The sequence below is a fragment of the Hetaerina americana genome, unplaced genomic scaffold, assembly GCF_022747635.1.
Source record: "Hetaerina americana unplaced genomic scaffold, ioHetAmer1.1.p SCAF_13, whole genome shotgun sequence".
NCBI classification, from domain to species: Eukaryota; Metazoa; Arthropoda; class Insecta; order Odonata; family Calopterygidae; genus Hetaerina; species Hetaerina americana.
The window spans coordinates 14,538,774-14,565,156 of NW_027286403.1; the positions used below are offsets into that span (position 1 = coordinate 14,538,774).

A 26,383-nucleotide genomic window follows, 5' to 3' on the forward strand; every position below is an offset into this window, starting at 1 on the left:
CCATTAATATCCAGTTTCTTTCAATATCTCTTTACAGAATTTTTCTCTTCAAACATCCACTCCAAATTCTTTTCCGCCCAAGTATTTTTCATCATCCAAAGCAGCGACTCGAAAGCCTCAAAACTCATCTAAAAATTCATCCTCTTTCCTCGCAGGCCATGTTCCTGGTTTTCACGACAATATGCTCCTCGTAAAAGCATTTTATTGAAATTATATTCATCTTTTCAATTACAAAAGCATTTCAAATTCCATTTCAGGACTCAATTTTACGCTAAAATTTTGAAGATCCAATGTTAGCTTAGATCACAAGTTACCTGTTAGAGATTTTATTTCATTATCTTTTGAAGCCCTGCATGCTTTTAAAACGTTTTCTGTAATTCTCAATGCTTTTTTAGTCTTTTATAGTTAGGCAATTAAAATACTCTTGTCTATGAATTGGATTTACAGCGTTAATATTTCTTCGATGATGAATTATAACTTCGAATTGGTTCGCGAAAAAATCACCTTTTAAGATAGTTATACGATGAAGCTAATCACATAAATGCATTCCAGTAGTGGGTTTGGTCGAGCTCTCTCCTAAGCTGTAAACAGTTCATGTATATATCGTCAATAACGAACCATAAATCCATCACACCACGTACTTCAACTCGTCGTGTTGTGTTTTCTTGAAGAAAGAAGCCACAAAGTATGAAAAACAAACACCCACCTGAAAGTGAACTAAAGTAAATCACCATGCTGAAAGCCAGGTTTCTGGCTTTCATCATGGTGATTCCATAATCATCATTTTCAATCATCAACACTTCAATAATAATCATGTTGAGTTGACTCTGCACATGTACTATATAGGCGCTATGAATTTTACGTCATAGGAATAGAATTCTTCAGGTAGTAGGACCTGTTAAAAATAAAGTTTCATTGATAAAGTTTACTTCAATAACGTGTTATAAATTGATCCAGATTGGTAAAAAATGCCGAATTCGATGCTGAATAAATATTAGTTTTTTATGTGATTGGCGAAGCATCATATTGTCCACCTGAGTTACTGCGTTTTACACGAAACAGGGGTTTTTATCTGTAGGCCATACTGATTTCAATCATTTAACACTAGAGCTTTATCTTTAGGTGCTTTCTCTAAGTTATTGTGAGTGGGGAATAAATATGTAGGTAAATACATATGAAATTAAATACACTGAAATAATTACAATTGAATGGAGAATTAGAAAATAATTAAAAAATGACTATGGCAAAAATATTACTTTATTTTCAATTACCTATGGACGAAATTGAAGAGAATTGAACTAATTTTCACGCATGGCGCTTGAGGTTATTTGTATTATTTTACCTGCAGTGGCAGCCTATATTGCTCCTGAATACAAAGATTCTGTGTTCGTTTTCTTTGGTGATATTTAGCCCGCATTATAGAGGAAACAGTTATGTATCTTTTTAACGTTTAATTAGATTCAATTTCCAGATTTATAATTTAAAGGAAGTTATTTGAATCGCAGATTTAAAAACCTGTGACCAATGCAGCAGTTACCTAATTAAGCAAATACGATCAAGAAACGTCCGGATACCAGCATTAGTTCATTATTTGTAATTGCAAATATTTTTCTTTTATTTCGTAAATTTATGGTAAAATTACGATAGAGGGCGGAAAGTGTATATTTTCTAATTATTGGCTGCTAATTTTTTAATTTTTTTTTGTAAAATTTTCAACGTTCTCTATATCGATGCCTTCAATGAAACAGTGTTGACTAATCTAGTTGTTCTCTACTTGTTTTTAAAATTTCAAAAGTATGTCGGTTACTCTTCTGCTCGAGTACTCATAGTTTCTTCGTTATCATTATTATTAGCGTTCAACTTTAGCACTTGTTGCAGGTCGCATTATCAATGATGACGGCCTTTTCATAACTGCTCTTTATGATACAATCTGCAACCGTGCAGGAAACTCGACTGGAAACAAGGCTGAATGCGCAGCAGACTCCAAAAAATAACCCACATAGCAAAGAAATCATGGTTAAATGGAATTGACGCGCTTAACACAGATCCAGTTTGGGAATTGAGAGAATTAATGAATATAGGAGGACTTATTTCCATTTTTGACATAAACATGCAAGTAGTGCCTCAATTTGTCGTTTGAGGATTTCCCAAAAGCTATTTTTTTAAATTAAAATTACCTTATTGTATGTGATCTCTTAATTTAACACTCCCTAATGTGCAAATGTCTTAGTATGACTCATATAATAAATTTTACGTGCATTTTCTTGTTTCTTCTTTTATCAGTTCGTTTGCTTCCTGCATTTACTTTTTGTAGCCAACTTTTGAAGGCCTATAGCGTCCATTTTGCCACTTTTTCAATATTTCATGCTGTACCTGATCCATTTAGTGCTACCCTAGATTCAAATACCTTAGTCTTGGCTATTTTATTTTTTTTCTCTATCTTATTCTGGCATATTATTTGCTTCTTCATTATGGACGACTTCTACGCTTGACTGACTTTATTGATGAGTCTTCAAAGTATTCACTCGTTTTCATTTCAATACTCTCAGCGAAAAATTATCCCTCAGTTTTTGTATTATCTCTATAAAGTAGTTGATCCCGTGTATTCAAGGATGGCGGCTCTAACTTTCTTATTGCGATTTCATTTGTTAAACGGCATATGTTAACTTTATACCGTACAGCCCATAGAAGACCCTTAGCTGTAATAAGATGTTATTAATTTACTACCTTATTTTGTCCCAGGCATCTTTACATGTACCCTTTCGGTGTGTGATTTTTTCCCCAGGAAATTATAGTTTGCATTACCTTTCTTCTTCATTATTATTTTTTCAATCCTCATAGTTCAATAATTTTCCTACTGCTCATTATATTTCTACTTGATAATCTGCAAAGGCAACAGAGATCGTAATTCGTCTCCCAGGACTATGAGACCTTCTGCAATAACAATGTTCTCTAATTCTGTGAACACAAAGCCTAAACCTCCTTCCCGAACGAATATCACCTTCACTCCTTTATTTTCAACTACGGGTGCTTAATGAATTATCCTGTAGCTAACCCTCCAGGAGTCTTTCGGTTCGTTTCATTCCTTTACACTTATAACTAATGCGTCTAAAGCAATTGTTCACCTGTCTTATTTTTGATTCTCTTATGTTATAACTGTCCAACTCGACCTGACCTTTCAGTTCACACTCATTAAATAATAAATACTTTACTGATTCTACCTTCCTCATCGCAGTGATGAAGCCATTAGGGGTATTTATAGAACTACAGCAAGGAAACAAGTGTATTTGCATCAAATGCCGTGGTCCCAGCCTACCTTAATAAACGGGAGGGTTACTGCGCTCTCCTCCGAAACATTGGAGGCTAATCGGTTAGTGGCAATCACTCATTTAATAGAATTTTAATGTTTCTGAACTCCTCTTACTCAGGGATCATAACCTCACGCTCTCAGAGTACCGCTGCTTGCTGTCAATGGCTTCTGATTCTTCAAGTGCAAACAATATTATGCAGCTGTTCTTTTCACTAAGAAGCCTGGCGAACACCCGCGATAAACACCCGCAGTTGATTGCATCATGGTAACCCGTGGCTAACATTTGAACGTGCGCAAATATTTAGGTAGGATGTGTACGCGGGGGTATCGTTTTTAAGTGATCACAGCTAAAAAATAACCAAGGCATCTGGATAAAATTACTTCGGCATATTAATTCATTCTTACGTGCATAATGTTGCAAATCATAGCTATTGATGTTGATTTGTTTTGTTCCAGGAAGTCATAGTTTAAAGTAGCTGGCAGTATGGAAATGATACGAGGCTCATACTCGTAGTGTGGTAAAGTTACTTCATTTGAAAGGTTGCAGAACCTAGAAAATCTCTGATAAAATGATGACTGTTTATGGAAAAGAAATCCCGTCATATGAAACAGCTGTGAGGTAGAAAAGGAATTTTCAAACTGGCTACATCAAAGAGGGGGAAGGGCATCACTCGCGGACGATGTTGCCTTGGTGAAGAAAGTGGATAACTTTATCTTATTAGAACTAAGTGCAACGATTCAAATGATCAAGAGTGAGACTGATCTTGGCTACTATGGCAGAATGTGGAAAGCTGTTCCCGAAAAACTGCACATGTCAAAGGTCAAAATCATGCTGGGTTTCACGGCTACTGACTCCTTTTCAAACACCGCAAGACCTGCAATCTCGTGCGTATTAATATACCAATGACCAATATTAACCGTATACTTGCAGTAAATTAACACTCAAAGCTACATATTTTAAGCTGGATTCTAATGAAACTCCTTCTACATCAAAATCTGCACAAGCAACACACAATCCACCAAAACGTAATGTGGCAAGGGGTGCAAGCGCCAGGTAGAAAGAATAAGGAATAACGGAGAAGAAGGATGTTTAAGGAGTGAGGTAAAAAGAAAATAATCCACTTAATGTGCCTGACAAGCACTTGCAAGGATATTGCCAGCCGATAACCCGAACCAATGTGCACACTTACGTACAAGTTGGCGTCAAGCTTATTTTTAAACAAGTGTCAATTTTATCCAGTACAGAATTTTTCTGGCGTATTAAATAGGAGGGGAAAAATGAACATATAGGACCGTCGCCATACTGAGAGGGTTCATATAAGGGGAAAACATTTATCAAGCTGCGGTCATAAAACTTGAGATCCACAGTTAGAGAAAGAGTTACTCTAATGGCAAGTGAACGCCTGAGGTATCACCCACACGGAGAGGGACGAAGTATGAGTGTTCGAGAGCAAATACATAAAAATATTTATTCCAGGCTACTGAACTGGAAATCAGTATTAATATATTTATATATATGCTAATATATTATATATATACACATACATGCATATATATATGTATATATATATATATACACACACACACACACACACACACACATATATATATATATATATATATATATATATATATATATATATATATATATATATATAACGATTGTCCGGAAAAACTCATACGAGCGGCACAATAATGGGCTGACACAACATAACACAAATAGAAAAGAATAGACACATATAAAAGAACACTTACACGGTAAATTGTTCGAGCTTTCGGCCCTCTTAGGGGCCTTCTTCAAGAGAGACTTCTTCAAGAGAGACAAGAGAGAGAGTCTCTCTTGAAGAAGGCCCCTAAGAGGGCCGAAAGCTCGAACAATTTACCGTGTAAGTGTTCTTTTATATGTGTCTATTCTTTTCTATTTGTGTTATGTTGTGTCAGCCCATTATATATATATATATATATATATATATATATATATATATACGAGGTTAGCCCGAGCACATCCTTCATCATTAACAGTATTTCGCTCTCTTAACGTTGCTTTACTGCAGCTCTCCATTCTTCTCTATTCAGCGATAAAAACTTCACTTTCTGATAGCTTCGCTGTATTCTATGTTATCTCGTCAAAGGCAATAATTTCGTGCTGCAGCTGCAGGGGATTTTCTCGAAGCCGCAAAAGATTACCCCGGTTTTATTAAAAAGGTCATAACTGGAATCATGGGTCTACGGCTATGACCCTGGTGCCCACTCTTCCCAACAGTTGGTTAACAAGAAACAGAAGAAAGCGGCGATTGATCTGATGACAATTGCAAAAAAGGACTGTGTTCACAATTCGGAGAGACGTTAGGATGCGTGCGTGAGCTCCCAAGGGGAGTACTTTGAAGGGGGCTAAGGCCACGTTGTTCTAGGTAGGCTATTTTTCTCAAAATATTACATAACTGAATAATTTCCGGAATGACCAAGTATACGGGTGCTTGATGTACCCAGTATGAGCTGAGGCTTAAAATATTTTTTTAAATATTGAACAATTCAAAAAACTATAGAACCTGCTTCTCTTTTGTAATAATAGGTTTAATTCTGTTTTGCTTAATATTAGAGGGAAGTAAAAATAACCTTTATACATGATTCCATCTGGTTGCCCTGTTTTAATGTATGTATTTTATTGGAGAGCTATTTTTCAAAATACCAGGAAATATTCAATCTTAGAAAATATTAGAAAAATATCAATATAAATAAAGCAAACACTCTTTTTTAACATTGAATTACAAAGGTTTAAATGTTAAACTGCTTCTCAAAACTACACAAAACAAATTTTCATCCAGATTGTAGTTTATTACAAAAAAAACTTCAAACCATCGCTGAAAGAGGTTTTCCAAAAATCGTAGCTACTGTAAATGTAGCTAAATCAGAAATTAGAAAAAAATAATTAATTCTTGGAGAGATATTTTTCACTGGGTGGATAATTCCATTGATTCCTTTCAATATCGTACCATTACTTGGGCTAGATTCTTAGTTCCTTTAGGGATTAGTGTAATTGATTTGGCATGGTAAAATTTTCATTTATTCAAAAATAAACTGGGGATCTTTCATGAAAATAAACGTATCCCCATTGCTCCTTCATAATGCAAAATATCCTGCTTTTCTAAATATGCAGCATTTAAACAACAAATTAAAATAAGAGATCTCTTCAAAAGGTTCCGAAACATTTTGAATAACGCACCTTCAGTTGATTATTTTGTCATCCGCTTAGATGTTTTGTGTTTGCGAAAGTTTCCCAAATAACCGCCTTCAACCCCTTTGTTGATATTTTGTTTTGTTGATTAGTTACTGCCGTTTATGCGTTCGTGAGGTGTGGCGAAATTGCGGGTCCGCAGAAATGAGCTCTCTGAAGGAGCAGCGTAGCTCTGTGAAATTCTGCGTGAAACTTTCCAAACCCCTTCACGGAAAATTCTGATTTGTTTACCAAGGCTTCTGAGGTTGCTATGAAGGGTTCCGCATGGCGGCAATCAGTGAAACACGATCAGCGTTCTGGAAGTCTATTAACGTTGAATAATGATATCCACATCGAAAAAGTGAACAATTTCGTTTATACAAATCATCGTTTGAATGCCAGGGAACTTCCAGAGTGTGGGATCTCAATCGGTTCGTGCAATGAAACACTCAATGAAAAACTTAGGATGCATCGAGTCGCCTCCAAAGACGTGCCTCGCTTGATGGCATCAGACCAGGAACAACATCGACTTCTAGTCTTTCAGGAACTGTTTGATATCCAATTGTTTCTGGCTCAACCTTGTGGAAATTCATGTTAATGAAATTAAGAATACAAAGTAACTTTCCACTGTTCTTTATTAGCGTACAACCGGTTTCAACGCTCAAGCGTCATCATCAGGTACCTGATGATGACGCTTGAGCTTTGAAACCTGTTGTACGCTAATAAAGAACAGTGGAAAGTTACTTTGTATTCTTAATTTCATTAACTGTTTGATATATCTGAAGAGGATAAAACATTCTTGTCCAGGATCATATTAGGTGATGAGACATGGGTTTATGGATATGACATGGAAACCAAAGCAAAATGTTCACAAATGGATGGGTGAAACATTCCCCCGCCCCAAAATAACTCGAATAACTCGCTCGAATGTCAAGGTGATGCTGACTTTCGTTTCCGATTCAAAGTGAGTTGTGCATCCCGACTACTTACCTAAAGACCACCAAACAGTCAACACGGAGTACTCCTGATGGTTATGAAAAGCCTAAGAGAGAGAATCAGGTGAATACAGCCCGAAATTTGGAGGAGCGGCGAGTGATTTTTTTCACCACGACAACGCGCCGGCTCATTCGTCTCTCAGAACTCGCGAGTTTTTAGCTGAAAAAAAGACCGCTGTGCTTCCCCACCCACCGTACTTACGAGGCATGTGGCTTTTTTCTATTCCCCAAACTAAAAGCCCCACTCAAAGGAAAAAGATTAACAAACCATTCCAGAGATGAAGAAAATGCCGATGGAGGAGTTTATGAGCATTCCGGAAGAAGTGGGCCAGGACTGTTTTAATATGTGAAAACACCGTTGGGATAAGTGTATACGTTAGGGAGGAGACTACTTTGATGGGGGTTCCGACCAATAAAATGTTAGTGAAGTATTGTTTTTGTACTAAAATAGTTCGGGAATTTTTTTAACAGACCTCGTAGCTGTTATGACTCCATGTTCAAAGTTCGTCAGTGTACTTCAATTACGAAAATGTTGGCTTGCAGTAAATATTACTCCGCTTAATAATTCCTCAGAACCAATTAAATTGTACAAATTCTGTCAAACACTTATTTGCCACGGTTAGATGCTATTGGGTCACCTACCTTCTGAGATGGAGATGCACGCTGAAATCGCAATGGCACCGTCAATTAGTGATTTCTATTATGCCGAATATTATGATTCCGATAATCAGCTTAATTAGCTGATTCTTGTACACGGCAGAATAACTAGTCTATCGGTTTAGGGCATAAATACTTATAATCAGGGAATCGCTCACCTCACGGCTTTTAGGAAAAATATATAGAAAATATGAAATTTATTTTTTTCGCGCACTCGGAGGAACAATAAAATAGTATACTCAGGATATTTATCATGCATTAATCTTACATATAATAACTTATTACTGAAATCAATTATTATTGTTGATTCAACTTTTCCTCCATCACAAAAAACACACACAAAGCCGGTTATCAAGCCTGAGGTTGGTAAAGGGTCAAGCTTTAATCAACTGATGTATGAAAAATCAAAACATACCTTCAAACAAAATCAAATTAAATGTGAGTCGAAGCCTGTAACTCTCGAGTATAAACTATATGATACAATTACCGATACTGTATTTTTGTAAACATGTTATTTTCATTCAAAATATGCCATTCATGACCTCAAAAGTAATATCAAGGAACATTAGTTAATATGTTTTATGCTGGTAATATTTTGACGTTATACCAAGCTAAACATTTGCAAGAGAACTGGAACAAAAACGGATTTTTTATTATAGCCTTCTTTTTCGTGCACATTAGCTAATATTCTGTAAATCAGCAGACTGCGAGTTACTGCCTGAAAATGTGGCAGTGAATTGTGAGTTATGGCTTCATTCTTCCATACTTTCCGTGATATTTATGCGTACAGGCGTTTCTTCGCCATAAAATATGGTTATTTGTGCGCTTCATGCCCGTCATCCTTTCAAACACGCAATAAAGCCTGAAGCACCCAGATACGTATAATGATTGGAGGGTCGAGGATAGACTGATGCGTTTGCCTGCGTAGTCCTCAATGATAAAAATACGAGAATACCCTCAACAACGTGAATCTGACTCAAGCCGTCCATTTAAGCTCTCTGATCCCTATTACTCCATGAATTCCCTTGGTGCAAGCAGGCATTTAAATGACAGCGGATAGCGTCGTGAAAGAGGATAGCGTCGCTTGCCAAGTCCACCATCGCTTGCATCGTTTCAAAGGCATGCCGTGCATCGAGATTTATATTCAGAATATTTGAAAAGTTTAAAATTTCTTGAAATACGGAATTGATGTATTTACGCCAGGTGGAAAATTTTAATTGAATTTTAGGTAAACTATGAAAAAAAATTCATAATTCCCTTGAATGTGTACCGCGTGGCTATCTTGAAACGAATGATTTCAAATTTAGGATATATTTTTTGCCAATGATTTATGTGACTCATACGCTCAGATCAAAGTTCTGCCGTGCTGTGCCAAAGGTTATATTCATATGTATTGTATGTCACTCTGCGAAGTATTTATGCAACTTATTAAAGAGTAGATATGCCTCCAAGCTACTTATATCTTCTACAGTACAATCATTAAGTCTACGCAATTTACTCTATCGAACGCCTACTCGAAATTTGCGAAACAAAAACAACATATTCTGGTTGTATTCCAAATTTTTCTATCAGTGACCTCAATACTACTATGACATCAGGTGTACCTTGGCCCTACATAAACTCAAACTGATCATCACCTACTTAAACATTTGCCTTCCCCTTCATTTTTTTATACGAGTTGTCAGCACGTACTTTCCCTGTTTTATATGTACTTGCCAATGGATGGGATTTTTTTCCACCTTAATTCCTTGCAGTGCTCTCACCTTTCTATAGAGATTGCCAATTTCACCCTTCCTTTGTAAAATTTCCATATTTTCACTATCCACATCCTCTACCATGATTTTTTTGTCCAATTAGTTTCCCGCCACAGTTTATTATTATTTATCTCTTTGTACCTACTTCAACATCGTTAGCTATGCTATTACATTCTTCCATTTACTTTTCTCGTCTATCTTCGTAATAATCACAACTTAAATGTTTTTCTTGTAGTTTTCCTTTTTACGGTTTATGGTTTCATATGCGGTTTTTGATATAACTTTTCTGATACATTCCCATCTTTCTTCTGATTTATCCGTCTCCCTATCCTCCCTCATAAATTAATACACTGCCTACTGTTACTCTACTGCATTTCGCTTGCTAGTTACTCTACTGCATTAATTCTTCTACCACCTCCTCAATCGTCTTCTTGTTAAATCTTTGCCTCGCTCCTAACTTTCCAGCATAGCAACTTATGATATATCCGGCGTTACAATTATTAGCATTGAATTTTGACCTGAACCCGTGTCTACTTCCGGAAAACTTTTCGAATTAATTACGGTATTCCTAAATCCGTACGTAACCAAAACCAACTGATCACTCTTGAGTGCGTGAGAATTTCTCACATATGCCTACGTCTATTTTAGTGTTTAAACCAATTGTTCCTTATGATTAAACCATTTCTCCTGCAGAACTGCATCTCCACGTAGTCATTACTTGTCCATAACCAGTAGTACCCCATCTGCAGTATCCTCCCATCTGCAAGATGGGATTGAGGTAGGATCGCTCCAGTATTCCTTCACCCATCACTGAGTCTCAATCCCCAATCACTATCAGATGCTTTCTTCTAGGGTCAGCCGAAATTATTTCCCCAGATTTATTGTATGAACTGTGTATTCCTTCCTCACACCTGCATTATTTCTTCATAAATACCTACCAAATTTGTTGGCTAAGCTTTTACTCCAATGATACGCTGTTTCTATTTTTTCAGTGTTTCCACCCCTCAGTGGGCTCCTTGCTCTCCAGGGTATATTAATACATCGCCCCTGTGAACCCTGCCACCCTTACATCCTGCTTTTTGCATCCCTAAAAAATGTAAATGTCCCCTCACTCTATCTTATGCTTTATATTTGCTAATTTTTCTGTTCTCAACATCTTCGTAAAATTTCAGGTCCCTATTCCACCTGGTTCAATCTCCTCCTGCGTCTTCTTTTCTGCTGATGCTGTCGATTTTGCATGCGCTTTGCAGGGATTTCGTATGACAGCCGCGAAAGTCTTCCTTTCTCATTTACGACACCCGACTCTGTCGGAGAAGTCGTGTAGATGCCATGAATAATTATTTCTATGTCTCTCTCCATGATTGCTTATGAGACATAATGAAGGTGGTTTTCCTTCAATAGTATTTTAATCGTGGGACCATTAATAAAATGGCCGCCCCACTTGGATTAGACGCATTACAGTTGCCTCACTGAGGAACAGGCGCTGCGAAGAAGTGACAAATATCTTGATATTTTTATGTACTTGGTGTAAGAAAATTGCACGTAACCTTATATAATAGTAAGTGTATATTTTGATTCAATACTAAAAGCCAGCGTCCACCTCTCCAGGGGAATGGCTTCACCCTTAAAATGCTTTTGGCAACCCCTCTTAAATTTTTAAAGAATTGACCTATGCTTTGGAAGTGATCTGGCTTTTGTAATTTAATCATCCTCAGTTATAAAATGTACGTCCTTTTTTGTTTTCAGTGCTACAGATGAACCATCAGCTAGCGGTCATAAGTTACGTAATATGCAAGTGTGAGTATCATGGCGAGATATTTGCATTGGAGATAATAGGGTCAATCAACGCTTAGGTGAAATAGCGCCATCCGAATGTCATGAATTCGACAGCCACCGTAGGTACCCAAGTAATCCGGTTACGAGTGTCGGAGGCGATGGGAATTGCTTATGAAAGCGCTCTGGGAACAAATCTCGCCGTCTCATGGTTGGAATCCCTCGGATCGGCCCCAAATTGCCAGGCTAGGATGCCTTCGCATAGCTTCCACTTCCACCCCAACCCCCCCTCGTCCTACCTCCTCCCCCCCATCCTCCTCCACCCCCGACGCCCCACTCCCCTACGTTCCCGTCCAATCCCGAGTCGCGACGCCACTCGAACGGATCTGCGAGGCCCATTCTGCAAATGGCGGCGCTTGTCGTCTCGCCGTGGAGGCGGTATTGAGCCGAAGCCTGGTGCGGCGGGGCCGAGGGGCAGATATTGAATCACGGGGGAGGGTGAGGGAAGGAGGGAGTGCGAGAGGGGGAGACGGGGGTGGGATCCTCTTCGATTAAGATGGAGGGAAAAAATTCGAAGATTTTTCCCTCGTACCGATCGGAATCCAAATGTAAGGAACGTCTTTAGCCCATGGAAGTTTTGTTTTAACCTCTCATGCAATTAACGCGGATGTTCCGACAGATCTACGGGCAATACACGCGATTTTACTCCTCAGAAAATCAATATCATACCGGATAAACAACATAAGATAACCTCCGACGAGAATCCGTCACTACGGCGCTTCAGGTTGATGCTTGTTACTTCATGTTTGATGCCGATTACGACTATACAGTGCATTGTGGTGAAGCAATATTGGGTAGTGATAAGTAAAACGGTAGCAAAATCTCACTTTAAACTAGCCTTTGAAAGTAAAATATAATTTTAGCGATGCATACGCGGCACAAAGACTTATTTTGCCCAAGGATACAGCAAACACAATTTGAAATTTGGAAAATTACCTTCGAGCAAACTGAAGCCTTCTACGTGTATGTACATGCGTGAAACGAATCCAAGAGTCAGGCATTTGTTAACTTTATTCTGCGGAAGAAGTCCTAAAACGCATGACTTTGACGTCCATATCTCTCACTAAGCGAGAACCATCTTTATTTCAGAGTTTAGGGTTTCTGTCTGCTATTGAAGCTATATAAATGTACTTTTAAAGCTTCATAGCTCGTTAGCCTAAATTATAAACCCTTAGCATTGAATTCAAGTTCCACATTGAAGAACTTGATCCTCGGATTCTTCATCAAGAAATCAAATAAATTGGTCCATAAAAGTAAAGCTCCATAAAGTAGTTTCTGCAAAATGGTATTCAAATTTTGAAGTAGGCAGTACGAATTTACCGAATGTATTTTATTGATATACAAGTGAAACATTTTATTGAGTTTTCTTTAAACTCCATAAGCATTAATCTTTATAATTTGGTAATAATATAGACATCGTAGATATGTTAGCATGGCTACCAACTAGTAGTTGCATTTCCAAAATTGAGAACTTCATGAAATTTACTATCGGAATCATAGGGAAAATGCAGATTTCCGTAAAACTTGTAGATCTTTAGGTAGTGCAGGTCATATGGGAATATTAAATTACTGAATAATATATTGATACCTTACATCATGGTTAATCACGACGGTTCAAGAGCCGTAATCTGGGCAAGATAACATAAACCTTGGTTTTAAATTTGTTCAGCAAATCATTCAACGAGTATTCTTTTTACGAATGCATACCTAAGGAGAAATATGGTATGATATCGGTGTCAGGTTTTCTCTCTACGTACATTATATTGGAAAAGGGATCAAATAATTTGAAGTGTAGTGTGTGAATCAATTTTCCACGAAAAGGGGTCCCACGTTTTGATTCCATGCAGGGATTTATAAATAGAATCCTATCCCTATTTGAGTAGCGGAGATTATTTTAAGTGCAGTACCTACCACATCCATTGGACGCGAAGTTAAAACTGTGAACCACTTGGCGACATTCATGATGAGTTGGCTAATTGCGGCGCCTGACATTCCTCCAACCATCCTCAAGTCCTGAATAGCCCATCTGTACTTAGCTGCGCAAACGACATAAGCTATCGGTCATCTTTCGTAATAACTACTACTTTTCATTATTAGCAAATAACTTGTACGAAACTTCTCGTAGTTGCAGTTTCACAAAAGTAATCCTGATTTCAGTGATGCAAAGTTGTGCTAAACATAAGTATAAATTCATTTTGGAACAATTTATGCAGAAAACATACGGTAACAATGATATTGGAATGCAATGGCAGGACATGAAAACTGGCATACAATTTATATGATCATTAGAGGTCAAGGCAATATTCCTGCGATAATTGTTTACAGTGATGGATAGAGAGGTTTGGAGTTTCACGTTTATAATCGCCTAAAAAATATTTAACGCAATAAATGACGCATCTACTTGGCAGAAAGAGTTGAGTGACTTGTGAAAAATTATAATTCGTCCTAAATTCGCGATGTGGGAATTCGACCAACGGTATGTCATGATTTATCGATATTACACTGGAATCTAAATATTAGTCGTATTAGGGAGAAATACGAACCATATTCTTTAATATGTATCAAGTTTTGGAATTTATTTCTTAGTAAAATTGAAACATATTTATTCAAATTTAAAAATAATTCTAATACTAAATTTCTTCCTGCTCAGTCTGACTTTTTGCATCATAGCTTTGTTTTCATATTACTGTATGTTACTACTTATCCCCCTATTAATCATTTTTTTGACATTTTCCATTACATGTATAACTTGCCTATTGAGAATTGAATATGGTACTGATTAATTCAGTTAAAATATTTTAACATTTACCAAGAGTTAAATATATGAAGTGTTGCCAGAAGGAAGTACTAGAACCAGAAAAATCCATCGGAAAAATAACGCTGATTTCACCAAAAAAGTTACTAACTCAGTAGATGATATTGATTGCCATTTTGGATATTGATCAAAAGTGCAAATGAAAATTTTGGCGCCGGTGTTAACCCTAGAAACCTTTAAAAGTCATATTGCATTAGGGTATTTTCAATTGTATAAGTCATAAGTCCATGAATTGGAAGAGTTCTGGAACCACTCCAATTATATTGTATAAGAACACCAGCATATTTTTAAATTCAGCATTGTTCCCTGATAAGCCTTTTACCGATATCTGACCGGTATATTTTAAAGTAAACAAAATGTAAATTATTATAGCACCTATGATAAAGGAGCATAAAGGTGGAAATCATACGTTATTAACACTAACACATTGCTGTATCCTTATGAGCTTAATTGTTCTCTTCCACCGGCGACAATTGGACGTTACTTCCGAATATTTGGCCTTGAATTTATCAACTGTCCGAAATCAATAAATATGTACACGGTATGCATTATAATATGTTGCGCTTATTCCTTCTTGATTTGTATTACCATAACGCTCACGATTGTGCGTAGGTTTGGTGAAAGATGCTTCGATTGAGTTTGGGCATAGTGTATTTCCTGATCTTTAGAATTCAAGTAAATGAACTTTATGATATTATCAATTAGTATCATAATAGAGGTAATTCGATAATTCAAAACATTTAGCGAGACTTACACTGATCAATTAAGAAAACACAAACATGACGGCGAGGGACGCATGGAGGAAGTGGCCAACGAGGCTTAGCTGACGAGGGTTCCACCCACCGATCTAGCCGAGTCAAAGTTATCCAGCATATAATCATTCATTGAGACGAGTTTATGTAATGGATGATTGACTCAGAAGTTAATAGTCGTATTATGTTGGCACTTCTATGCTTAACCTTAAATAAACGCTTTAACATTTATGTCTCAAATTTTTAGAGTGAACTGAATATGCTTTCATGAAGTCTTGTGGGCAGGCCCTTCAGTTTTTTATTTATGCATGGGAAATATCATCTAAGTGAATTTTGTCTGATTTGAAAGATGATCTGATTCATTATTTTGACACCATGTTTATGTTTTAAATGGGAGAGGAATAAAAGTGCCCTGTAGCTAATTTCACCCGCTGGTGTGGAAACTCGTGAATTTCCCACGGTTCAAAACCTTGGTTTATCGTAAAAAGAAAAAATCTTTGTTTGATTCGACAAATATCCAGTCGTTTCTGAAATTTTACATGTCAATTACAATTCAATAGTGAATATATATATAGCAAATATGAACATATAGCCGCGTTTACTTAAAAAATTTCGCCTGGTGCTTGGTCCCAATATGAACCGAAATTCGGAATAGCAGATAGGTAGGCATGTATTAATACAAGATAAGGGTACAAGTCAGTAGTAGCTAGTCCCATAATTATGATGCATAATTTAAAGCTAAACTCTGAGTTCTCTAAAATCTAAATCTAACGATAAGGAAATGAGACATTACTAGATGTCTTCGGAATGATTTAAATTCATTCAAAGCCAATTTTCCATGCATATTTACACGAATATTCTCTGACATATAGTACACTTAACAAATTACTTGTATGGAAACACTTAAGAAACATTTCAACCATAATTGATTCAATTCCATGAAGTAAGGAAAAAGTATCTTTTCCATGTAGCACATGTACATGTAGTAGTTACGAGTAGTAAAATGGAAAACTCTTTGAAAACAAAGTAATGAAAATTAAAAGCGATAGGCTTGGAAATCAATTATCAAATCTATATTTTCCACAGTTTCGTTTGAACGAATGAAACCTACTGGGTTCGGATTTGAGAATAGAGGATTGTCTTTCCGAGTCTTCTATATGGAATGCTTCATCGCTTATTTCAATTTCAATGGTCCTCTGAGTTTTAGCTACCCACCTTCTAAACATGTTTGAGATAGACGGTTTAATTACGTTCATAAAATATTTCCACTGACTATAAGTCATGGTAAAAAAATCATTATTCAAAGACACGTAGACAGTTCTCAGGGCTTGTGAAATTAAGATGAAAATATAAAATGTAAAGAATTACATTTATAAATTACTTTTTCCACATTTATTTTACTTACTATTGAATCAGGGTTTACGTTCTTTAGGTCCTTGTTGCTTTAACTCGGTTAAGAAGAACTCCTCTACCAAATTCATCATCATTCAATCATCAACAGCTATTCAAAAAAGAAATATTTATTCCAAATAAATGAAATGATTCCTTTACGGGCGTTTAAAAATTATTTGAAAAAGAATATTTTATGTGCTCAAATAATAATTTGAATGTAATATGAGTTTTTTTTTAATAATGGTAATATTTAGGTGTTACCAAGTTTTGAAATGCATGTTCTTTCACATATATCATCGCTATCATTATTCATCGAGGTTTCCTACGGTACGATGTCATGAAACGACATTATTCTTGCCCCAATATTTGTACACTTCTATTTCCTTATCTCAGGTAATGAGGGAAAAGTTTCAAATTGTGGTCCAATGTATCATAAATGGGAATACGTCCCCAAAAATTATACTGAGATATTTTGAGTTGAGTGACAATCAGAAATCAAATATAAGTACCAAAGCCGACATAGCGTTATACATTTTGCCATAAGCATCCACAGAAAAACTATATATTATATTTTCCAGCAGATTTTTCTATTCATGAGAGATCATTTATCATATAATTGAGCTCGAGATATTATGAGGTATAAAATAAGAAATATGACACACAATGTGAAATCCATCTCATGAAACATTCAAAAAATTCTCACCACCCAGGCTAATTACTCTTATTTGTATACAAATTCTCTACTCTATAGCAGAATTGATATATCAATAGGAGCAGTGGATGATGGCATCGATTGCTTATGATTTGGGTTTGATACCTATGTACTAGGTATTAAACCCACGTCCATCTCTCCATTTGTTGTTTGTTTCAACAGAATAAATCATTTAAGAGCGCTCAGCATCCGATCCCCATGTGGCATCAGGGAGGTGGAAACGTAATTATGAGCGAATGTAAAATGCACACTCAAGGCTCAGCTCTCGTGCACCCGAGGCAAAATCGATGATGTGCCTCCTGCTCAGAGAAAACTGTGTTAACACGCTTCCGTCGAGGCTACTCATTCCCTTCTTTCCCAGTTTGGATGCCATTTCGGCTTGTGCGCTTTAATACACGCGACTTGTTCTGTTGTCAAAACAGAATTTAACGTGGGAGGATCTTTTTGTGTCATTTCCGCATAGCCGACGCTTTCTCTATATTTACTGGCCTATTCTAATTATATGTGGGTATAGATTGACTCTACTACTTTGACTCTACTGTCTAGATTGCTACCTAGGTGCCGAAGGAATTCGCTGCTTTCGCTTTGAGTAATCGAATAAAAATAAAAGCTCTACGGTGAATGAGAAGATAGTGCGCAGAAAACACTGATTGCGTTCAAATTGCAGTTCACCAAAATTCGTATCTGCATTGCTAAAGTGAATCGTGTGCATAAATGTTGACCATAAGAAAATTAAAATTAATATTTCCTTCCTGGTTTTTAATTATAAACTACTGTATTCTTCCAGCAATACACCCAATTGACATGGAAACTCATAACTGAGGCCACGGCGAAGGGAAGAATTTTCTACAAAATTTGCAAACTGTTATTTAATCAACAATATAACGCCAGAGTAAAGGAATAAAGAATACGGATGCTGATTCATCTCTGTGCATTTTTCCTTCAGTGGTCACAGAGTGTGTATTTCATGGCAAGCGAATAAATTGTCAAACCAACTCTTGTGCATGCGACTAACTGTTCACTCTCGCTGTAAAGTCTTTCTCATTGATCGTCTTTACCTCTCACTACGCTAATTTTTCCTGAAAATGGTGTTTCAAAGAATAATGGAACAGTTTCAAATCACAAGTGGTCAAAACTTCAGATAAAACCTTGTTATTCTCACAAAATATGCAAGCATAAGGAAGGAAAGTGGCTTGAAACGGAGGGTATAAGTATTTAATACTAAAATAGTGTCGAGGATCAGCCTACCGTATATTTCATAAACAACTGTGTTTTCCTCTGATCAATAATACCATCTCTGCAATAGCTTATTTAATTAACTTGAAACTAATTTTAAAAAAATCTCAAACTTAGCCCATAAAGTTGGCTTTTAAAATAGTTATTCTTTTGATTTATTAATGGCCTTGGCATTGGTTAAATTCCGACTGAGTCGACAAAATGTATTGCATAAAATTCGATACACTGTGAAGATTAGGATGGGTCCTGCTCAGTATAGTTATTTCGTAGGCATTATTGGTGCCAAAAAACTAATGCAAAACCGAATGTAAATTGGTATTGAGTATTCATTACATTTTACAACCTCTAGATTAAAAACCGTAATAAGGAAATATTTCCGGGAAATATTTGCATTCGGAAGATAATGTAAGTAAAATAAACTTACGCTGCCAAATACCTTCCATTATAATAACGATAAACTTCTTACGAGCGAAAATTAGATTTACTTTTGATCTAATATTGATGAAGTTTTTTATCCAGCTACGTTATTTGATGATATAAAATGATAAGACCTCGGACTAAATCTTGCCCACATAGTGCTATACCAAGTTGTCTCACGTGCAGATCGTTCACCATTGTATTGTTATAGCAATGTTAACCACTGATTAATTCTTACTCCATAAAATATCAGTGTTTCACTGCGGCCATAATCAAGAAAATTTTCTGAAAAATATGCATCTTCCTTAGAATCAACCTACTTCTCAGCTAAAGAGAAAGAATATACATGGAGATCAATGACAGATTTCCGAAGACTTATTACCGATTATTTATTAGTCAAAAGTAAACACATTTCGTTTGAAGCGACACTTGCTTATATCATTGATGCATATTAATCTCCTCACCCTTAACATCGGGCTACGCCATTGAACGCGACACTGCTGACGTTTGAATAGTGAGAATAATAAGGGGATGGCTGAAACAATGGAAGAATCTCTTCCGCAAGAATTCCATTTGCGCTTACAGGGATTCAGTGAAGCTTTTTTTAAAACTCAATGAAAATAAAGTAACCATTCATCAAATATGTAGGGTCCATATGTAGTGACTGGTTAAGCCCTTCAATGAGTTTCCCTCCGCTCCTCAATAGAATTCCGTAAATCAAATCAGCAGCGTTAGGTATTCGTCCCCGTGCCATCTGGAATGCACCAAATTATCTCACACTGGGCGGCCTACCGGCAAAGAAGATTCCGACTCGAAAATAAAGCCTGACATGAAATGGAGTCAGCCTCGTCATGAGAGCGGCGAAGGGTGTGTTGAATCGAGTTCGGGCCAAGCGGCCAGAGCAGTCGGAGCTGAGAAGGGGACAGGCAACGGCGCGGTGGCCCACACAGCCCACGAATGACTGACTCCCCTCCCCAGAGCACTTTCCGACGAGCTGGCTCACTCATTCTGTGGTCACTCCCTCCGATGGAATTTCACTCGCCAGAGGCGGCCAAGGCCTCACGAAAGGCCCATCCGAACAGGCGCCCCTCAATGGGAGAGGTCTTGCGCTTAGAGGCGCAGGGGGAGGTGGGCAGCGAGGCACCTCAGCGAAGAGGAAAGACCTCGCGCCATCCAAACACCAGACCGACCGCCAGTCAACGTAAGCCTCGCTTAACGAGGGACGCCGCCGGGCGTCGCACGGTTGGCCCACGGCGGGCTGCATGGCCAAAAGCAAAAGTGTCCTCTCTCCGTGGCGCCGAAATTACTCTTTTCCGGCGCAATCCTAAAGATATCCATGGCGTGCGACTCTCCGGGAATTCCAGCGCTCGCGAGATAAATTTTGAGCCGCAGCTCGATCACCCAACACAAGCCTTAGGGAAATGATATAGTGAATATTTTACGTAGTCCAATAGGGAGGAGGGAAGAACCCACGCTCTCCCGCGATGGACCCCTTCGGTCCTCCGGAACAAAGACCAGAGACGGGTAGGAAAAAACCAAGCCATTGTGGAGCAGGAGCACCCACGACAAATACCATCACATCTGTTCTATGCACATCTATTCGTCCGTGCCACTCTGAGTTGAGAATCGAAAAGCCGTTGGTCCCTGGTATTCATAGTTCCAACCGCTAAACGATAAGGCGATTTGGCCAAATTTACTCCTCAACAAAAGCAACAACAAACGTGACAATCAGTCTCGGATGACCCTTGTGCCAAATTGTGCCAGAGTACGGCAGGAACGGTTAGTTATTTAATTTTAAGAGATGGGCTCTCACGTGGGTGACAGAGCGACGTACTCCTCACCGCGGATGCCGCCTCGGATGAGGAAGTAGGTTGTTGTGGCCGGAGCGGGGGCGGAGGGAGGGACGAGGGGGCGAAGGTCGGCGGGCAAGGGGGGGGAGAGAGGAATGGAAGCATGGAAGTGACGGAGGGCGAAAGGGCGGATGTGTCGGGACGGACGGGTTGAGTGGAACCGCTGACCTTTCTGCTTCTAGGGCCCATATATCTCAGGCAGTCTCCACTCCCAGGGGAGAGAATGTGCGTGGGTCGGTTAAGGAATGCATGGGGATGAGGCTTGGGGGGTCACGACAGGGTTCGAACTCACGGGGGGGGAGCCTTCCTCCGGAGACATCCACACACGTCGGGGGGGGAGGCGGAAATGATCGCACACGTGACCGTGAGGAACACAATCACCCACCGCGGGGAGTGGGAGGGGTGTGAGGTGATCAGCGACGACGTCGGCGGGGCCCGTCGGCCTTCTTACCTCGAGGCTGCGGTCCCAAGTCCCGTGGTCGTCGCTCCCTGGGCTCTCGTCTGTGGGCACCGCGGCGGTGCAGCTCTCGAGACTGAGCCGCCGATCCTCCACCCCGGCACACGCCCCATATTTGATCGCGCTCCTCTCTTCTCCCGCGCGGCCCCCACCACCACCACCGGGGGGGGACGGCGCACCCCCCTCCATCCCCCCGTTGTCCTCCTCTGCCGCAACCCCTGTCCTCCCACCACATACCCACACCAATCACTGCTCCCCTCCACCCTAGGGGTCTCTTCCCCCCCGCACTCCCACTCTGTCCCCTCCCCCCCCAGCCCAGCTCTGGGGATCCGACGGCAGGATGGCCGTGTGTGTAGCGTGCATACGCAGGCGCCGTGGGGCGTGCGGGCGACCATTGTGGTGTGACGTCAGCGACGGGTGGGAGGGGCTTGGGGCTTGCTGCGAGCCGACATTGACTTGGAAATGTGCGGAGAGTGCGCGCGGAGAGTGAGGGGGTGGGGATGGGTGGGAGTGGGATTGGAAGGGGGTGTGCATGTATGCGGAGAGGGGGAGGACAAGGCTGGGAGGGATGAATAGGTGTAGCGGATGGGAATGGTGATAATTGAGGAGGAGGGTTTGGGAGGGGGGGTTTTCGGTGGCCGAGAGGGGGAGTTCGAATTGGGGCGAGTGGGGGAGGAGGCCGGAGTCGCGTGGTCGTCGTGTGGAGGGTTGGGTACACGCCGAGTGTGTGCACCGTGGGGTGAGAGCGGGGCTGCGAGCGGTAATGCACCGGCATCTATCGGGCCCCCCGTCGTCTCCTCTTTGGTCCGAAAATGCTGCACCATTATGAGTTCCCTCGACTTGTGCGGCGTTCGAGGCACTTCACATCAGAGTCGCTCGCTCCTTTCGTGCGCGCCCCAATCGAAGAGTCGAATTTGCTGAATCCTGCCCGTCTACTTCCAGACTTGCGGGGACTCCTTCCTCCACCACCATGGCGCTCCACCATTTTGTGAAAACGTCCGCTCCAAGCCTCTCCCCCTCCCACACGCTGCATGCAGTTATTTCCCGTGCTTTATGGCTAAAATCTACTTGTTTTCTGAAATGATATATTTACGGCAATCGTGGATAAACAGTTAATGTGCCTTACGATTATAATATCGTTCTTGTTTGGGAATCGGTATTGCAGATGCAGGTAGAAAATTTCGTCTGTATATTAATGAATGAAGAATAAAAAATGTTCAACATAATCTATCAGTTCGACATATTATCGATCAAAGGAGCTGAATTTCTCACGTATTTTCTGTTTTTTCCTTATCCGCAATGTTAATCTCATTCCCAACGGTTTCGCTTTCTAAGCAAGAAATACCAATGTAAAATCGATGATAAAGAGTTAAAAATATACTGCTAAAATACATAATGCAATAGGCTGTTAATTTTTAAGGATATATTACGGCCCTTGGGGACATTCACGTCATCGTTGAACAACTGTCATTGTCTTTTTAAACCGGAAGTTTTAACTTTCAATGCCGTTTCCGTAATCGTATATTTTTAGAGCTGGAATGATTCTTTCGCTTGAAAAGGGCGATGCAGTCGCAAAGGACTATCTAAGGGACAAATGAATTTCTGCCGTACCGAATATTTCGGAGTAGTCGCAGTACTCCTATGTGAAAAACGACAAATTCTTTGCTGCAGAGGGAAAACCCACCAGCTGTGTCGCGGCGCCGTGATTTGCGGCCGCCCGCAACACACATATCATCCTCTTCTCCGTGATTCGAGCCAGCACGAATTAGGGAAAACATTCAAGGGTCAATTGAGGCGCATTATGTGGTTGCTGTGTCCTAAAACCTTCCTGGAATTAATATAGTGAACAAGGAGGATGTTATGCCCACCAACTAGGAAAGAAAAAGATTACCCAGTTTTAGATTTAGTGTGATTTCAACGACGAGCGGTAAGCTTTGCATAAAGCTTCTTGTCGCGAAGCAGGAAAGCTAACTGTTCGGAGTTAGGTTATAAAACGTTTAACTAATGGAGATTCCGTCTGGAAGTCAGGCGGTCTGATACTTCAAAAACTGACTAAATCATTACTAAGCCTTTTATTAAAATGCTGTCATTAAAGTAGTCGTTTGCTAACTGGATATTATTTTACTAAATTCATATTTCATGAGTTCATTAGACATTTCATTAATCTTATAAGAATATTTCGTCAATATGTTTGTGTTGAGAAGTATCTATTGCGCACATGGGCAACTAAACATTTGAAAAAACTTTAATCTCTCGTTTGCCATTTTTTCCGAGCTGTAATCTCTTTTTGTAGTCTTGACGGCAAGGCACATATATTCTTTTGCAGAAATTAATTAATCGACTGGAAATAATGGTAAAGCAATTCACTTTTCAATTTCTTGAAAAGTACTGTTAATATTTAGATATTTATTAAATTTAAATATGCAATTACTTGGGAATAAACTCACAGGCTTCTATAAGTGATATGTGTAGTTCATCATGATAAGGGTATATAGAAATAAGATAGCTTATATTTTAGCAGTCCAAATGACATCTCATTAGTTAGGATATGGTCCGCTGAAGATCAAAATAAGCCTCCTACCGTCTTTACAACCATAACATATATACGTGCTTAAATGCATATTAACAGAATTTAATACTTCTTTTGATGTAATGGTTTTGATTTTTGCAGATATCGCCGAAAATGTACATTTTTTTGTCTTGATTGAAATCAATTTTTGCAGAAAAATTTTTTTCAACGTAAATTCACCGTTCTTTAATGTAAATATTGAATGTTGGATATGAAGCATATACACCCTTGATGCAATAAAAAAATTCCTCCCTGATTTTCATATACTTACATATTTTTCTTACTAGTTCGCAGTGGGTTGACAATAATAAAAAAGGTATTCAAGAAGTTCTCTCGGGTTTCCCACCGGGTCAGGTTGCAGTACACCGACGTTTCGAAGGCTGACTCTGCCATCGTCTTCAGGGTGAAGACGATGGCAGAGTCAGCCTTCGAAACGTCGGTGTACTGCAACCTGACCCGGTGGGAAACCCGAGAGAACTTCTTGAATACCATACGCCGGGAAAACCTGAGATCCTTCATAAAAAAGGTACTTCTTTCAAATGCACGGAACACCCCTGATGAAGAGAGACTCGCCTGAATAATCCATTTCCCTGAAGGGGTAAGGAGAGTCATAAGTACTACTTCATTCGAAAAAATATATAATGCACCCCAAATTTTAACACGCATTAACCCCAACACCACATACACCCACATGCACAAACTGAAAAATCAACACTCTCCCTGACCCACTAACTCATGTGTTGACTGACTTAATTATGCAGATTTCTGGACAGTTTTACTCAAGTTAGATACTATATATTTTCAGGTAACACTTATACTCCTCCTATTTGCAAAGAAAAAATGGAAAAATAAAAATTGTGGTCCGGATTAGAACGCAGAAAAAATTGTTTTTTAATGGAAACTGAAGGAAAGAACGTAAATTTATGCCCAGTACAATTTTATTTGTATAATAAAACTATGAAATAATTGGACGACTACCACGAGACTGGAACCGTGCTGCTAAAGAATCAAACGTTCATACTCTATAAACTTTTTTGGAAATCTCTCGATTTTGAGTTATGTATTAAAAAGTTACTTTCAAACAATGTTATTGATGGCAATGTAAGTTTTGGGCAAAAAACTGTTGCCCTAGGTAAGATTGATGGTATTTTGATGGGAAATGTAAAATTTGCTTGTTTAAATCCGGAATCATCGTACATTTTTTATCAAGTTCTGCATATATCCCCCGTTGGGAACTTATGACATGATTTATAAATCAAACTAAATGGAAATTTATGAAGAAACCATTAAATTAACCTCTCTTTCTAAATTTGCTATCGATGCATTCCAATTTGTTGCAACTTAAATGAGAATAACTTCGGAAAAACATCTGGCGTTTCACACCAAGATAACGCATCGGTTGACACTTCACATCTGATACGTGAACTTGCAGTTCAAAACAATGCCATCTTGATTCAAAAACTACCTCTCTCTCACCCAATTGGCTCACTGGGGTCTTTTGTTCCCGAAAATGAGAAGTCTTGCGACCATATATTTTGTGGAAAAGACACAATGACAGAATGAGCTTAAGGCTATACTAAAACCTACGTTCCACAAATTTTTTGAGGATTGGAAAAACGTCGGCATAACTACATTTTAACTGATGTTCATTACTTGAATGAAAATAATATAAACATTGATAAATGAACAAAAACTCTTGGATGAAAATTGAAATTTCCATTCTTTATGAATCACATCTCGTATTTGAGCGACTGCATACGTCAAAGTAGATGTGTTTATGTATCTGTAAGTGATATCAAGACGTGCTACAGCTGTAAATCGAACCTAGGGCCCCTGAATTTGAAGCCAACTCCCCCTTCAGTGGGGGCACCACGTGGTGAAAGCTCCTGCGCATCGCCCCAAGTCAGGGCGAGCCAACGTCCCGGCACCGATTTGATCCCTCCCCCAGGAGATGCCCTCCCTATGCCATTACTTCGGCCTCCCTTGCAGTCAGCTGGCGTCCCACGCCTCCCTCACCCCAGAAGCACACCCCCTTCCTGGCACCACACCCTTCCCCGAACGGATTAGATGTGACAAGCGAATTCATCTCCATGCTTCGAAGATCCTCTGCGCGCTCAAATGCTTCCTTATAAGCGAAATATGTATAATTAATGCCTTCATCATTTTGATCCCATTTTACCCCCATCATTAAACATTCTGCGGGTGCAGCATGCAAACTGGCAGCGGATCGCCAGCTGAAATAGGACTGCGGGGGAGTTTCCCTGGAGCGAGGCTAGCCACCTTTGCATGGGAGTGTAATCCGCTACGCCAACGTGCTCACGTCTTGAGCCGTTGTTTCTGGATTCTTTCTAAGTCTAATCCGTTTTAAGAATGTATTCACTTATTTTGCTTACAAAGCCCTAGAGCTAAAATATTCATAA

General features: G+C 39.1%; 1 protein-coding gene across 1 annotated transcript in view; it reads right to left on the bottom strand.

The window, feature by feature from the left end:
• Nucleotides 1-21,489, bottom strand: part of LOC139686162 (diencephalon/mesencephalon homeobox protein 1-like) — a 188,581-nt gene extending 167,092 nt beyond the window's left edge. Inside the window, exon 1 of the mRNA XM_071583346.1 lies at nucleotides 21,389-21,489. The gene's annotated coding sequence lies outside the window, so the exon portion shown is untranslated. The remainder of the gene's footprint in view (nucleotides 1-21,388) is intronic.
• Between the last annotated feature and the right edge of the window lie 4,894 nt (nucleotides 21,490-26,383).